Consider the following 16522-nt stretch of genomic DNA (forward strand, 5'->3'; position numbering starts at 1 on the left):
CTCAAACAAATCCAGGTTCTTGTCAGTGTAGGCCACAGATTACAGTATATAAACATAGGGCACAGGCAATGTATTTAATTCCCTGAAAATTGGCTGATTTTGCATTCTAGAAGACATCTATTTCATCAAAATAGTTTTATAGTGTACAGTACTGACTTATAAGATATAACTGAATGTATTAATGAAAAATAAACTGTCATTTGTGTTGGTATATCGCAAGATTGACTAAGGATTTGAAAAGAATAGCACAGACTGCTAAATTTTTTCAGTAGTTTGGTTAGTCAAATTTCCATTGTAAGTTAGTGTCACAGGATTGACTAAGGATTCAACAAACAAAGCATACACTTCTCAATCTACTGAGCAGCTTTTGTACACAAATTTTTCATTGTAAGTAACTGTCTATCCACAACCAAAGCAATTTTATTTCTTTGCCATGTTCTACTGTTTCACCACTTATTTATAGGGGATCTATTGAGGCAGAGTGATTTTTGAAGGCACAGATAGAAGATGAGCATTTTTGCTTTCATTTAAGAATAGTCCATTCTGTTCCTGTACACAGGCTATGTCACAATTTATAGTTGTTGGTATATTTAGTTACTCATAAGTAATAAGGAGATTGACTCATTCTGTTCATGAGAAATATATACATAAAAAATTAAAGAATGTGGAATAGAATTTCCATTAATCAGTCTTCAGCCAAACTAGATAATAATTAAATTTTATGGCACCAATGGTCCTTTCAAAAAACAATAGAGGGAGTGGGAATGAGAGAACAGGAACATTCAGGGATCATGATCTCAGTACAAAAGGAACATGGAAAGGTAGTATGTGATGAAAAACACCATTTAAAATTACACAACACATACATGATGTAAATAATTTAGTAGTTATGATAACAACCCAGCCACAATTACTTCTCCTTTGAAGGCATCACCTACAAACAAGTCCAGGACATGGCAATGGGCATCCCCATGGCACCATCCTATATCAACCTATTCACAGACCATCTAGAGGAATTCTTTCTAATGATCCAGAATCCAAATCCCTCACCTGGTTCAGAATCATTGCTGACATCTTCATGATCTGGATCAAGGGTGAGGATACCCTATCCACATTCCCCCAGAACCTCAACAACTTCTCCCTTATTTGCTTCACCTGGTCCTCCTCAACCCAACTAGCCACCTTCTTCGAAGTTCACCTCCATCCATATAAAACCTACCAACACGTATAGCTACATCTACATCTGTAGTGTGCAAAACACCGTGACCTGCACGGCAAGGGGTATGTCCCATTATACCAGTTTATAAGGTTTCTTACCATTCCATTCATGTGTGGAATGGAGGAAGAATGATGGTTTGAATGCTTCTGCATGTGCAGTAATTATTCTAATCTTGTACTCATGATCCCTACGTGAGTGATACAGAGGGGATGTAGTATATAAGGTTTGTTCAAAAACTTCCAGAACTATGTCAACAAAATTTTTCTATGTTTAACGTTTACTTATTGTGCATAGTCTCCTTCAAAATATTCTTCTCCACAATTGACATACCACTCCCAATGCCATTTCCACTTCCAGAAGCAGTGTTGGTAGGCTTCTTGCTGGATTGCATGAAGCCCCATCTGAAAATTTTCATTTATCTCAATTATCTTTGAAAATCTCCATTCTATCAACAGGGTTTTCAACTTCGTAAATCCAAAAAAAAGTCTGCAGGGGTCAGGTCTAGAGGGAAGGGAGGATGAGGCAGCATAATGATTTTTTTTGTGCAATAGTCATGCACCAACAGGGATGAATGTGCAGGTGCATTATTGTGATGCAAGAACAATGAATTGTCTCACCACATTTCAGGCCATTTCTATCTCACATTTTGTCACAGGCATTGCAACATCTCCTGATAGTACCATTGATTAACAGTTTGTCCATGTGGCATGAATTCATGGTGAACTAATCCTTCTAAGTCAAAGAAAACTATCAGCATGGCTTTGACATTTGACCTGGCTTGACAAGCTTTTTTGGTCTTGGAGAAAGTTTCACAACCCATTCTGAAGATTGAACCTTGATCTTCACATCATAAGTGTAGACTCATGTCTAATCACCAGTTATGATTATCTCAAGAAACATTCCATTCACATTTGCACAGTCTGAAAGCTCTTCACAGATTGAGAAGCAAAGGGCTTTCTAATCTTGACTCATAAGCCATGGGACGAACTTGGCAGCAACACAGTGCATTCCAAGACGCTGTACCATGATTTCATCATATGACCCAATTAAAATGTTACATTCTTCTGCAATCTCTCAGTCAGTCAGACTTTGAATGGCATGCACAATTTCATTGACATTCCTGACATGAGCATCATTGGCAGATGTCAAAGGACATCCTGAATGGAGGTCATCTTTAACTCCCATCCAGCAATTTTTAAACCATGTGAACCATTTGTAGCATTGAGTATGTCTCAACCACTCATAACTCTAGGCTGCCTGCATCATTTTGCATGTCTCTGTAAAGATGTTCTTGAGTTTCAAGAAAATTTAATGCAGACTCATTATTCAACTAACTCTGCCATCACAAACTGTGTAACACAACATTATACTAAATAGAGTGCTGAACAATAACTAACAGACACAAAACAATGAAACTTCTGGCAGTTACACATTAAACACAGACATGTGTGGGGACACCAAACAACTTTTGTTCCAACACCTCATTGGCTTGAAAGAATGAATGATATGGAATTTTTTGAACAGTCATCACACTTATAGAGTCATCATTTAAAGCTGGTTCTTGAAACTTTGTTAACAAACTTTTTCAGGATGGTTTATGTCTATCTTCAAGAGTCTTGCCATTCAATTCCTTCAGTATCTCTGTGACACCCTCCCATGGATTAAACAAACCTGTGAGCTTTTTTGGTGCAATTCTCTATATACATGCAATGTTCCCTGTTCTTATTTAGTATGGGTTTCACACACTTGAGCAAAATTCTAGAACTGCCCACACAAGTGATATGTAAGCAATCTCCTTTGTAAACTGATTGCACTTCCTGAGTATTTACCAATAAAACAAATGCTACCACCTGCTTTACCAATGACTGAACCTATGTGATCATTCCATTTCATATGCCTACAAAGTGTTACACCCAGTTATTTGTATGACTCGACTAATTCCAACAAGGACTCATTGATATTATAGTCATAGGATACTATGTCTTTTTTGTTTTGTTAAGTGCTCTATTTTACATTTCTGAAAATTTAAAGCTGGTTGCCAATCTTTGCATCACTTTGAAATCTTATCATGGTCTGACTGAATGTTTATGCAGGTACTTTCAGATAGTACTTCATTATAGATAACTGTATCATCTGAAAAAAGCCTGATGTTACTATTAATATTGTCTGCAAGGACATTAATATACAACATGAAAAGCAAGGGACCCACACACTTCTCTGGAGCACACACAAAGTTACTTCTACATCTGATGATGACTCTCCATCCAAGAAAACATGCTACATTCTCACTACCAAAAAGTCTTCAATCCAGTCACAATGTTCACTTGATACTCCATACAATCATACTTTTGATAATAAACATAATGTGGTACTGATTCAAATGCTTTTTGGAAATCAAGAAATACTGTATCTACCTGTTTGACTTGATCCAAAGCTCTCATTATGTCACATGAGAAAAGTACGTATTGGGTTTCACATGATTGATGTTGGCAGAATCCATGCTTATTGGTGTTGAGGTCATTCAAGATACTTCATTATGTTTGAGCTCAGAATATGTGCCAAGATTCAACAAGAGATCAGCACCAAGGATCTCATATGGTAGTTTTGTGGATCACTGCTACTACCTTTCTTGTAGATAGGTGTGACCTGCTCAAGGATTTTTGTTTGAGGGATCTATGAATGGTTATTGTTAGAAGATGGGCTAACTCAGCTGCAAATCAATATTCCACCAGCAACACCTTCACTTCAATCACTGCCACTTGTTGCATACCAAGAAGTGGCATTTATATTGTCTAGCCACCCATGGCCATAACATCTGTAGTTTAGATTAAATTAGATTAGATTTACTTTCATTCCAATTGATCCATAGTGAAGAGGTCCTCCAGGATGTAGAACATCTCAGAAAAACAATAATACATGACAAATATTTATTTAAAATTTAGAAAAAATGTCTTTTTATTTATAAGATAATAAACATATAATAGAACTACTACAACACTTATTTACAATGAACACATTGTTGTTGTTGTTGTAGTCTTCAGTCCTGAGACTGGTTTGATGCAGCTCTCCATGCTACCCTATCCTGTGCAAGCTTCTTCATCTCCTAGTACTTATTGCAACCCACATGCTTCTGAATCTGCTTAGTGTATTCATATCTTGGTCTCCCTCTACGATTTTTAGCCTCCACGCTGCCCTCCAATGCTAAATTTGTGATCCCTTGATGTCTTAGAACATGTCCTACTAACCGCGTCCCTTCTTTTTGTCAAGTTGTGCCACATACTCCTCTTCTCCACACTTCTATTCAATACTTCATCATTAGTTATGTGATCTACCCATCTAATCTTCAGCATTCTTCTGTAGCACCACATTTCAAAAGCTTCTATTCTCTTCTTGTCCAAACTATTTATCGTCCATGTTTCACTTCCATACATGGCTACACTCCATACAAATACTTTCAGAAACGACTCCCTGACACTTAAATCTATACTCGATGTTAACAAATTTCTCTTCTTCAGAAACGCTTTCCTTGCCATTGCCAGTCTACATTTTATATCTTCTCTACTTCGACCATCATCAGTTATTTTACTCCCCAAATAGCAAAACTCATTTACTACTTTAAGCGTCTCATTTCCTAATCTAATTCCCTGAGCAGCACCCGACTTAATTCGACTACATTCCATTATCCTCGTTTTGCTTTTGTTGATCTTCATCTTATATCCTCCTTTCAAGACACTGTCCATTCCATTCAACTGCTCTTCCAAGTCCTTTGCTGTCTCTGACAGAATTACAATGTCATCGGCAAACCTCAAAGTTTTTATTTCTTCTCCATGGATTTTAATACCTACTCCGAATTTTTCTTTTGTTTCCTTTACTGCTTGCTCAATATACAGATTGAATAACATCGGGGAGAGGCTACAACCCTGTCTCACTCCCTTCCCAACCTCTGCGTCCCTTTCATGCCCCTCGACTCTTATAACTGCCATCTGGTTTCTGTACAAATTGTAAATAGCCTTTCGCTCCCTGTATTTTACCCTTGCCACCTCTAGAATTTGAAAGAGAGTATTCCAGTCAACATTGTCAAAAGCTTTCTCTAAGTCTACAAATGCTAGAAACGTAGGTTTGCCTTTCCTTAATCTTTCTTTGAAGATAAGTCGTAAGGTCAGTATTGCCTCACATGTTCCAGCATTTCTACGGAATCCAAACTGATCATCCCCAACGTCGGCTTCCACCAGTTTTTCCATTTGTCTGTAAAGAATTCGCGTTAGTATTTTGCAGCTGTGACTTATTAAACTGATAGTTTGGTAATTTTCACATCTGTCAACACCTGCTTTCTTTTGGATTGGGATTATTATATTCTTCTTTAAGTCTGAGGGTATTACGCTTGTCTCAAACATCTTGCTCACTAGATGGTAGAGTTTTGTTAGGCCTGGCTCTCCCAAGGCTGTCAGTAGTTCCCTAGTATTTTACCAATGAAAGGCAGTCTACCAACTGCTTTTCCTGACTTTTTTGCACTATGAAAGACAAATAAACAGTAACAACATAAAAGACTTTTCTGAAGTAGCATTACCTGAGAGAGATACACAAAACATATGTTATTGTCTCAGAGCAATTCTGAGATAAAAAGCAAACTCTCTATCACTTGCATTGACTTATCACACTATAGATGTTTGATGAAGGATATATCACCACATTAGTCCTCCTTTGAATGAAACCACATACACTGCCTGAGACTGCAGTCACGTGTGTGTGATTTGTGTCGGTATATATGTGTGTGTTTATCGTTTAATTCTGATGAAGGTCTAATGGGCCAAAAGCTATATTTGTGACAGCCTTTTTGTTGTGCCTATTGCAATTTAGCATCTCTGTTGTATAGTGAGTAGTAACTTTCCTTTTTACAATATTGTTACATTCCATCCTGGATTTTCCATTCTTTGATTTTTGCCTACTATGAACAGGTGCATATGCCTAAATCTTGTTGTACGTGTACCTTTACCACCAACTGGTGCAAAAGTGTGCAAACTGACTTTGTTATTTTGACAATGCAAACAAGTTCATTCCAGCTGGTGACATTGTTAGTTGGCTCTTGACCATGTAAAACATTAAGTCACAGTGCAGGCAGAAGCATGTAGGCCATGAACAGTTTCGATTATATTTTCACAGTGCACCATGAAAACGGTGGGCATTGTTGAATTTTGGTGATGTCACACCACAAAGTGATCTGCAATGCTGGGACAAAGGTCTCCTTCAGTTTGTAACTGGAGCTAGCACTGGGCAATGACATTTGGAACTCTGGATTTGTGCACCGAGTGTTAGTGATATCTGGGCATGACACTGCACTGATTGTTTTGCATATGTTGTCCCTTGGGTACCAACAGGCACTTTATTACTGTATCTTTAAAGTTCTGATTTGCTTGCTCAGAGACCAGCCATCATACTATGTCTTGCACCATTTTCTACATCTACATAGATACTCAGCAAGGCACCATACGGTGCACTTCACTACTTGCCCCTTCCTTTCCTCTTCCACTCACACAAATAGAGCAAGGAAACAAGTGTCTATATTCCTCCATATGAGACCTAATTTCTCATATCTTATCTTCGTGGTTCTAACATGCAGTATATGTTGGCGACAATAGAATTGTTCAGCCGTCAGCTTCAAATGTGGCTTCTATAAATTTTCTCAACAATGTTTCTCAAAAACAACATTGCCTTCTCTCCAGCAATTCCCCTTCGAGTTCCCAAAGGATCTATGTAACACATGTTGGTCAAACCTACCTGTGAGAAATCTAACAGCCTGCCTCTGAACTGATTTGACATCTCCCTTCAATCTGACCTGGTACGGATCCCAAACTCTCAAGCAATACTCAAGAACAGATCACACCAGCATCCTATGTGTGGTCTCCTTCACATGTGAACAACTCTTTCCTAAAATTCTCCCAATAAACAGAAGTTGACCATCTGCCTTCCCTACCACAGTTCTCACATGAGTGTCCCACCTCACATCGGTTTGCAACATTATGCCCAGACATTCAAACAACTTAAATATCTCAAGCAGGACATTAGTAATATTGCATACAGTTTTGATCTTCCTACTCATCCATATTAACTTATATTTTTCACATTTAGGGCTAGCAGACATTCATCACATCAACAGGAAATTTTGTCTAAGTTATCTAGTATCTTCCTATAGTCACTCAACTTCGACACCTTACCATACACCATGGCATCATCAGCAAACATCTGTAGATTGCTGCCCACCCTGTCCACCAAATCATTTATGCATATAGAGAACAACAGCAATCCCATCACAATTCCGGGGGCATTCCTGATGATATTCTTGTCTCTGGTGAGCACTCACTGTTGAGGACAACATACAGGGTTCTATTGTTTAAGAAGTCTTTAAGCTACTCACATATCTGCAAACTTATTCCGTATGCTTGTACTTTCATTAACAGCCATCAATAGGACACTGTGTCAAACACTTTCTGGAAATTTAGAAATATGGAATCTGCCTATTGCCCTTCATCTATTGTTTGCAGTATATCATGTGAGGGCAAGCTGAGTTTCACATGAGCAATGCTTTCCAAAACCATGCTGATTCGTGGTCACAAGCTTCTCAATCTCAAGAAAGTTTATTGTGTTCAAACTGAGAATATTTTCAAGGATTCTGCAGTAAACAGAAGTCAGGGATATTGGTCTGTAGTTCTGTGAGTCTGTTCTTTTACTCTTCTTGTATACTGGAGTGACCTGCAATTTTTCCCAGTTGCCTGGGACTTCATGCTGGGTGAGAGATTCATGATAAATGCAAGCTAAGTAAGAGGCCAAAAATTTTCGCTAAATTCTTGTTCAGAACATCTTCTATCATACGCAGTTTATTATTTAGTTCTTGTTGATCATTATCAAAGAAAGCAGCAGTGTAAATAACAACAAATAGCAGTATCTTGGCAAATTGTAAGCAGCGGTAGCGCGCACAAAAGCAAGCCATGCCGCGAGCAGCGACAGGTCGTGAACATTCATTATCAGAATGCGACAAACAATGCATGACACAGTACAGTAATGCATTTTCAGCTTATAGTGACGTAAACACCTATAACAAAGAGAACGGCACTTATCAGATCAAAGAAAAATAAGCAATCAATTCAAAACAGACGAAGCACACGAAAAATGAAGGGTACCCGTATAAAGACGGACGGAGCGCCTGACGCATAGCAATGATAATAATAATAATAATAATAATAATTTTATTGTCATTTGGCCATTACAGCAATAGACAACGTCATTACATACTAAACTACAATTAATAGTTTGAAGAAACAACAGGTTTGTTGTTAACATTATAGTATTATATTACAGTTGATAAATTCTCTTATATCATAGAATGGGTGGAGGACTATCCAGTCATGAATTGTTTGTTTGAATAATTGTTCAGGTAATTCTTGAACAGATTGAGGAAGATTATTAAATAATTTGTACCCCATGATTTCATAGCTGTTGAGTGGCTTTGACAATCTGTGGTAAGGGATATAGAGGCACCTATTCCTTCTTGTATTGTGGCTATGTACATTTTCTCTGGTTTTTGTTTCTGGTAATTTCTTCTTCGTTTAAATAAGAACATAGTATATGTACAAGTTTATAACATGGGTACCTGGTAAAGCTTAACTGCTAAGCTTACGTCTCGAACCAAACTACTGTAGCTGTATCGTCATTCATTCGACCTAAATTATGTCTCATATGACAATGGACCAACTTTGTTTCGATTTGGAGGTGCGGCCTAAAACTTTTCTCTCTCCTTGAATTTCGAGCCTCAAATTTCAGGTGCGGCTTAGATTCGGGAAAATTTTTTTTCCTTGATTTTGAGTCTCATTTTTCATATGTGGCTTAGATTCGAGTGCGGCTTAGATTTGAGTAAATAAGGTATACATGCAAGATAAATTGCTGTGTCCTCCCCTCCAACAAAACCTTGAGCCAATCACAAAACTCACTTGATACTTCATGTATTCATACTTTTGATAATAAGCATAAGTTTGGTAATGACTGAAATGCTTTTCAGATATCAATAAATGAGGTATCTACCTGGCTGCCATGATCCATGGTTTACAGGATGTTGTGCAAGAAAAGGATGTTTGGGTTTCACGTGATCAAGGTTTTTGGAAACCTTTGCTAGTTGGGTTGGAGGAGGTCATTCTGTTGGAGATGACTCAACAAAATTGAGCTCATAATATGTTCTAAGATACTAAGTAAATTGGCGGCATGGTGCTCTTTCCAACCCTTCTTGTCATACTCATAAGGGCAACCTTTATGAACCATACAAATAAACTGCTGTTGATTAATGGACCACTACACTCTTATGTTTGCCTCCACTTAACATTGGCCACTGGATGTTCCCCAGTTAGTACTAGTTTCCAGTATCAGTTTCATTTACAGTGTCAGTGGAAGACAGCAGTTCAAACTTGTTGACTAGGGTGACAGGTGTAACATCTTGAATTCTCCCTGATCACTGAATCCCCTGCACAGAGTGCCTAAAACCACCATTAACATGGCATTTAATAAAGTGAATGAGTAGTGATGACTGACATACTTCCTGTAGAGAAGAAGAATCTACAGCTGAGGTTAGTTCTTAGTTCTTGCAATACCATTGGCATCCCTGGTACATAGCCCTTGGTGGCCCTACCAACACAACCATTTGTAGCAGCACCCAATCACTTGAGGGTAATCAGGACGAACTCCAGCTGCTTTTGATAAAAACTTACTCATCCTATGCTGGACAAGTGACAAACAGGACAAACAGTTCACGTGAAGCTAAAAAGATAAGCATTAAACCTTAGTACTATTTCTTATTATTTATGTTGAGTTAAGTGTATTTTTTGGGAAGCTACTGAGGCATTTCTTTTTTATCTTTGAAACTGAAAATACTTAAAGGTGGCAGACTGAAAATTAAAAATGAATTAAACTTGTAAAACAATGCTGAGGGATGATAAAGGTCATCCTGGAAGTTTTTTTTCCAAGTGCAATTTCAATTTTTGAACTCCTGCTGTGGGAGATAAAAGGAAAGTGAAATGGGAAACGAGTAGTGACTCAGTACAGTCAAAAAATGAACTAAAAGTGTATTGAGTAGTTAGTTGAGAGGGTCAAAATTGAACTAAAATGTGAAATGCATTGTCAAATAAAGAAAACAAATGAAAAGATAATAGCATATAAAAATTAAATGATGATACCAAATTTCAACTACTAGTGAAAATGTGGGCAGTTAAGCCTGACAATGTAGGAGAACTTTCTATCTGAGTAACTAGTGTTGAATCCAGGTTCCAGTCAGTAGAACATAATATGACTGACGTGGAGTCTTGTGTAAAAGAAAAAAATTGAAAATAAAGTCCAGTTTAAAATACCAAATTGTATTTGCAAATGATAACTACAAAATTGAAGTTTTGTAGTAATTGACTAACAAAGTTGAAACAAATTAAAACTGTATGCCTGACCGAGACTCGAACTCGGGACCTTTGTCTTTCGTGGGAAGTGCTCTACCATCTGAGCTAACTGCTGCAGAGTGAAAATCTCATTCTGGAAACATCCCCCAGGCTGCAGCTAAGCCATGTCTCCGCAGTATCCTTTCTTTCAGGAGTGCTAGTTCTGCAAGGTTCGCAGGAGAGCTTCTGTAAAGTTTGGAAGGTAGGAGACGAGATACTGGCAGAAGTAAAGCTTTGAGTACTGGCTCAGATGGTAGAGCACTTGCCTGCGAAAGGCGAAGGTCCCGAGTTCGAGTCTCGGTCAGGCACACAGTTTTAATCTGCCAGGAAGTTTCATATCAGCGCACACTCCGCTGCAGAGTGAAAATCTCATTCTAGAAACATCCCCCAGGCTGTGGCTAAGCCATGTCTCTGCACTATCCTTTCGTTCAGGAGTGCTAGTTCTGCAAGGTTCGCAGGAGAGCTTGTGTAAAGTTTGGAAGGTAGAAGATGAGATACTGGCAGAAGTAAAGCTGTGAGTACTGGGTGCGAGTCGTGCTTTGGTAGCTCAGATGGTAGAGCACTTGCCCGCGAAAGGCTAAGGTCTCGAGTTTGAGTCTCGGTTGGGCACACAGTTTTAATCTGCCAGGAAGTTTCATATCAGCGCACACTCTGCTGCAGAGTGAAAATCTCGTTCTGGAAACATCCCCCAGGCTGTGGATAAGCCTTGTCTCCGCAGTATCCTTTCTTTCAGGAGTGGTAGTTCTGCAAGGTTCGCAGGAGAGCTTCTGTAAAGTTTGGAAGGTAAGAGACAAGATACTGGGAGAAGTAAAGCTGTGAGTACTGGGTGCGAGTCGTGCTTCGGTAGCTCAGATGGTAGAGGACTTGCCCGCGAAAGGCAAAGGTCCCGAGTTCGAGTCTCGGTCGGGCACACAGTTTTAATCTGCCAGGAAGTTTCATATCAGTGCACACTCCGCTGCAGAGTGAAAATCTGATTCCTGAAGTTGAAACAATTTTTATTAAAAATTATGTTCACTGCAAAAACAGTGTATCTTATTTTGCAGGAAATTTAGTAAATGAAAATGTTCAAAAACAGCTCTGGGCATTGCTTGACAGTGTCGTATATAAAAGTTTGTTCTAACTGTAATACTTGGATGAATCTGCCAGAGAAAAGTTTTTGTGGAAATGGGAACTTGTATGTGATAGACATTATTTGACACGGTAAAGATAGTTCTGCATCTCAGGTGAATGATAATTAAAAAATTATGTTTCTAAAAAAACCTTTTGATGCTGTCTTGAGCCAAACAAAATAATTCTCAAAACTTAAACTATTAAGAATTTAAGAGAACGTTCGAAGAAATTTTGATCCACATACGAGCAAACATAAATCAAAAGTGAATTTTTAGATGGGCCAAATTGTAGAGAAGGAAGTGGTAGCATGAAAGAATTATGTGAATGACAACTCAGGAGATCAGTTCATTTAAAGAAGCCTTTTGATGAATCAGAACAATTTGATTCATTACAGTTAAGTCTGGATTTAGGTATGGTCTTGGTTGCTCAAATAATCAATTTTTAAAATGTGTTTGATAGTGGGATGTGTCGATAGAGAATTGGAACTAGAACTTTAACAGGGAATACCAAGGGAGGAGAAATATCAGTAATTATCTGGAATGAGTATCAGAAGAGAATTTAATGGTGTAGGAGAGACAGGAGTAGTAATAGGTGATTTGATGATCAAAACTGATAATGGGTAGATGGAAAAATATGCAAAATAATTACAGACAAGACAACAGTGTGGATCATCAGGGAAATGGGGGGGGGGGGTTGTCTCATTGTGGTAACATCAGTTTGGGGTGAAAAACTGGTCACAAAATATGATTGACATGACTATATATATATAAAAAAAAAAAAAAAAAAAAAAAAAAAAAAAAAAAAAAAAAAAAAAACTGAGGACCTGAGGACAGTAGAAAATTATGGACCTTGGTGATCAAACAATGGGACAATAATTATTTGACAAGATATTTTTGGAAACCACTAGAGAAACTGTGACAGAAGAAAATAAAAGCGAGCAGGATAATTTTAAAAACTTTGTGTTAGAGGAAGAATTTTCATAAAATTTTGTGACTAGGCTACAAATTACATTCAAAGGAAAGGCAAGGTGAAGGATAATAACAATGATGCAGTTTGTATTACTGAATTAACTAATGATGTTACTAAAAATAAAAAAAAACTCCACCCAAACAGGCCATGAGGGCTCAATGGCACCGACTGGCTGCCACATCATACCAACTGGCTCCCACATCATCCTCAGCTCACTAGCATCACTGGATGCAGAAATGGAGGGGCATGTAGTCAGCACACTGCTCTCCCGGCCATATGTCAGTTTATGAGGCCGAATGATGCTGCTGGTGGAGTGAAATGTGATTCAATGCATGAACAGAAAATGAAGCTTAGACATCTCCTGTAGGAATATTACAATGTATTTGATACAAAACAAGACAGGTTAAAAATTCATGGGTATAGGCTTCATAAAATCATATGGTACTCCTTTATCCAAGAGAGAAACAATACAGAGAGGCCTACAGAAAATGGGAAGTTGGGGCACATGAGAAAGAACTATTAGTGACTGCAGCAATTCTTTTTTTGTTGTTTCCAAGAAAGGCATGGGTGTTAGACTTGTACTTTACTCCAGACATTAAGAAAAAAAAAAAGATGTGATTCTTCAGTTTCTCCTGGTATATTTGTTTATAGTACAGCTAATGGGTGTACTGCTGGTGCACTCCCACTACCATTGATGGAGGGTGAAGCTTTGACAATTCCAGCCATTAATGCTGGTGATACAACAAAAAATTGTCAAATAAACATTGACTGAAGACCCTAGACAGAAGCCAACAGGCAATTTGTCAAGAAGCAGCCATGAAAGCCTTTGCAATCCAGTATTTTACTATTATATAATTTCTGTGTGCACTCAGTATGTAAATTTACATGTCAAGTAACTGGTATCGAATGTTGGTTGAGCAGTTATAATGTAAAGTCAATATGGTTGCTGTCTGTGTTGCCACTTTTTTTAAAGAAAAAAAAATGAGACTTAGGAGACGTAACAATATGCCAGTAATTTTATATAATAGGAAGAATATGTTGGAAGTTACAGCTCAGAGACTTCTGAGAATCATATATTATCTTTCAGTGAGGAAAACACGCTAATACTGACTGACTGCCATTTAACACTTTCCAATCTAATTTTTCTACCAAATGCATTCTCCCCAAATCTTATTTATTTTACACCAATAGAAATGTGTCTAACATCATCGGAAATTGGAGTTGTAGTGAAAAATCATAAGGATGTGGTCCAACAGTGGATCTGAAAGACTTAAAAACTGTGAAAACATGACTATTTTAAAAAAATATATTAGATGCTGTGGAACTGCTAAAAATATTTAAAAGAATCTCATGAAAGCTGCATATGTGACTGTTTTCAACTGAAAATATAAAAGATAAATTACTAACCCTCAAGTTTGCTCCTTCACCAGTTATGAGTATTTTTTGACAATGAACTCCATTGATAAGCAGTTCTATCACTTCCTCATATCTGATGGTATTCAGTGGTTTGAAAGATATTATAATTTCTGTTTGTTTTCTTGGTTCTATACAGCTGTCATTTACCTCAACAGTGAGATATGGTTTGTTAACAAAACCACAGTCTAACCTAAGGAACAAATAGAAAGCAAATTCCTATTTACTAATTATAATGAACAAAAGCAAATTGCATCACAATAAACATACAACACTGTTTGCACACTTACAGCAATATTCAAGCAATTTACTCTGCACACACATATGTGAATGCCATCAACAGGCATTGTTGTAATGCACAGTACATATTTTACAGTCACTACTCCTCTTGTTGCTCAATGGAATGTAGGGTAGTAAAACAGACTGTTTTAAATTAAATGTATGAGATCTAGTGTCTTAAGAAATTGCATGGGAAAGAGGCTCCTCACAAGACCTTCACAGACAGGCATTCCCACAGAACTAGTTCACAAACAGATCTCCCATCTCATTTCCCATCACACCCCCAAACCTCCCAGTATCCACCAGAACCACCCACAAAGGAGTACCACCTTCGTCACCCAACAACTGAACAACTGAACCATGCCCTTTGCCAGGGCTTTATCTATCATCATGACTGAAATTATGGTATCTAAAAGTAATGAAAAATCTGTGCTTCTGTATGGACATGAAACACAAAAAGTGACAAAGTAGCTAATCCATAAGCTGCAGACATTCAACAACAGATGTCTGAGGAACATCTTGGGCGTATTGTGGCCAAATGTCATCTCTAATGAAACACTATGGGAAAGAACCAGCCAGAAGTCAACCAAACTGCAAATTAGAAGGAAGAAGTGGAGACATTTGGGAGACCAAATGAACGTATTGCGAAGGAAGCACTTTATTGGAACCCATAGGGATGATGGAGACAAGGCACGCCCAAAATGATTAGGAGATGATCAGTTGAAACAGAAGGTCAACAGTAAGGAATAGGATGGGAAGAAGTGAAAATACTAGCAGAAGACAGAACAAGATGGTGACCTTTTGTTGCAGCCCTATGATCCACACAAGGAGTTAAAAGAATTAATAATAATAAAAAATGACTGAAATGCAGGACATCCTACCTGATATCCTTCCCACTCCTCCTAAAGTTGTGTTCTGTTGCCTATCCAACTTCCACAACATACTAGTCTATCCCTATTCCACTCCCAGTGTCAACCCCTTGCCACAAGTATCATATCCCTGACAAAGACCTTGGTGGAAGACCTGTCCAATCCATCCACTCAGCATTTCCTATTCCATTTGTGTCATAGGTATATAATACCCCTTCATGGGCCAGGCCACTGGTGAAAGCAGCCTTGTCATAGAGCAGCTCTGCTGCACTCATTGCACAGCTTTTTATAATGGTATGACTACCAACCAGATGTCCATCGGGATGAACAGCCATGGCCAAACTGTGAGCAAGAGCAAAGCAGACCACCCAGTGGTGCAACATGCAACTGAACACAAAACTGGGATGAATGGCCACTGCCAAACTGTGGCCAAGAGCAAAGTAGACCACTCTGTGGCACAATATGCAGCTGAACATAAAATGTTGGATTTCAATGGCTGCTTTACTACCTGAGCCTTCTGGATGCTCCCCTCCACCACCAGCTTTTCTGAACTGTACAGATGGGAGTTACCCTTACAATACATTCTCCATTCCTATAATTAGCACAGCCAAAACCTACACTAATGTACTGTATCTCCCCTCTCTCATCTCCCACACTCTGTCTTTGCCACCCTTTTCTAATGCACCTGCCTGTATTTTCATGATCCTCTCCTTTTTTGCCCCATTTTTCCCATCTCCCTGCCCCATAATCTCCTGACACTGCACCTCTTAGCAATCTAGACCCTGCACACTCCACCAGACTGCATTCCTCTCCCCACCCACTAGTACACTGCTATCCCTTGCCTTTCCCTTCCCTCTCCAGGTTGCTGCTTTCATTCCACATGACAGCTGCATTCTGTTCCTTGCTGCTGGAGTTGGTGGCTAAGTGTGTGTGAGGTGTGCTTCTCTGTGTGAATGAATGGTATGTCTTCCTCTTTCTTTTTCTATGAAGGCTATGGCCAAAAGCTTATGTGTAAGTGTCTTTTGAGTTGTGCCTATCTCCAACATAGTGGGTCATCTTTATGGTAAGTAGTAATCTATCTTTTGCTGCATTGTGGATGTATTACAAATAGGCATATAGAAATGTCTCTTGTAACTGGGTACTGAAATGTTTTGATACTGAACTGGTAGTATGTGCAAAATTGTTACATTTCTGTAATT

This window comes from Schistocerca cancellata, chromosome 5 (genome assembly GCF_023864275.1).
Source record: "Schistocerca cancellata isolate TAMUIC-IGC-003103 chromosome 5, iqSchCanc2.1, whole genome shotgun sequence".
Classification (NCBI taxonomy): Eukaryota; Metazoa; Arthropoda; class Insecta; order Orthoptera; family Acrididae; genus Schistocerca; species Schistocerca cancellata.